Source organism: Dipodomys merriami, unplaced genomic scaffold, assembly GCF_024711535.1.
Source record: "Dipodomys merriami isolate MVZ:Mamm:240054 unplaced genomic scaffold, mDipMer1.0.p SCAF_419, whole genome shotgun sequence".
Taxonomy (NCBI): Eukaryota; Metazoa; Chordata; class Mammalia; order Rodentia; family Heteromyidae; genus Dipodomys; species Dipodomys merriami.
This window is the reverse complement of record NW_027205815.1, coordinates 120,434-122,222: the sequence shown is the minus strand read 5'-3', so window position 1 is coordinate 122,222 and position 1,789 is coordinate 120,434. Positions and strand designations below refer to the sequence as shown.

Genomic DNA, 1,789 nt, shown 5'->3' with positions numbered 1-1,789 from the left:
TCCTCTTTTCGCATTTCTAGAATAAGCTGCACATGAAGACACCACTGGTCCTCATTTTCATTCTTTTCATTTGAATACAGAGGAAAGTCTTTCCTCTGCTCTCTATCAATTTCCTACTCTCCAGTTAGAATAATTTAAAATAGTAAAAATGGAAAAAGAGAAAATAAATCATGGTGGAAAAACATGCAGAAAATTCACCGGATTTTTCTGACCAGTTCAACCAACGTGAACTATTGGGGATATACATGGACACCTCATTCACACTAGTACTCAAATTCTCTGGTTAGGCAATTCTGATGAAGACAAGGAACAAGATGAAAACGTGAGGAATGGTGTCAATTGCAATAAAATAATGGAGAAGAATGCAAGCAAATTTCTTCTTTGGGATGCCGAAATTAATCGGCTTACTGCAGTGCAGAGACTACTTTCCCAAAAGGCCACTCACATGAATACCAGGAATGAGGATAAGTATACCCCTCTTCATCGGGAAGCCTAGAGTGGACATATAGATATTGTCCATGAGTTGGTAGCTCAAGGCAGATATTCATGCAATAACTGTGAATGACTTGGCACCCCTGCATAGTACTTATATATGGAATAATACCAGAATGGATTCTTTCTTAATTCATCATGATCCAGATACCAATCCCCAAACTAATGGCATCTTGACGCCCTTGCATCTTGCTGCTGGGAATAGGAATAGCAAAGATATGTTCTATCTCCTTCTGTTGAACCATTGTATCAAACCGGGTCTGAAGAACAACTTGGAAGAAACTGCATTTGATATTGCCAAAAGGATAAGTATGTATCACTACCTCTTTGAAGTTGTGGAAAGCTGTACAAATTATTCTCTTATGTAGTAATGGTTTGGTTAAGTTTCTTAAATTTCAAAGGTGCCATTCCATCCTTTGTGTCCCTACAAAATATTTTGATAATAAAAAGCAACAGCAATATCTTAATTTAAAAATTCATGGATTCCATGGTATTGTTCCACGTGAATTGCCTCACTTTGATGTCAAAATGTATTCAAGAGTTGATTGTATGCATCTATAATGATTTCTGCAGAGCTTGTCATTTTTTTAAAATTTTAACTTATCTGTTGTATAGTATAGAAACTAAAGTTATTCCTGGTGCTTGTCTGAAAAAAAAAGTATATCTAGGTTTGTATAGAGTCCATAATCTATTTCATTATCTTCTAGATATAATACTTTGAAGTCTACATTGTTTTATAATATATAGATTCATTAATAAATGCGTCCTTTCAGATTACATTCCATATAAAAAATTCAAGTTTTGTAAAGGCTATGCTATGTAAGGGCCTTTCTAAGGTGAAGATTTAATACACTGATGTCAAACTAACCTTTAATTCTATGAATTACATGTATTGTTACACTTGTGTTTTTGTAATCAACTTTTTAATAACTGTTTGTCATTTCTTGCATTTGTAGAATGAAAAATATGGAATATTTCACGAATTATTGTATCATCCTTCTGCAAGTGCCATGTTAATCTCTGTATTGTTGTCATTTGGGTAGACCTGCTGCTGAAGCATGTAGTATCCTCTAAATTTAAGTAGTTAATGATGCAATCTTTATACAGGCATATATCCTTGGTTGCCTATTTGTAACAAGGAACCCTTATTGTCCCTAAAATGCTATTGATCTTATTTCTCTAAATTTCTGTGTATAGTGGGAAAAACTTACATTGTTTGGTCGATTACTCACATTTGCAATTTTTTGTCAATGACTATTTTGTCGTTTTCATTTTAAATTTGATCATATTTTGAAGC

The 1,789-nt window shown here is 33.7% G+C and overlaps 1 pseudogene; it reads right to left on the bottom strand.

Moving 5' to 3' along the window:
• Positions 1–1,452: 1,452 nt before the first annotated feature.
• LOC138807251 (U6 spliceosomal RNA) lies at positions 1,453–1,552 on the bottom strand (annotated as a pseudogene).
• Positions 1,553–1,789: the final 237 nt, after the last annotated feature.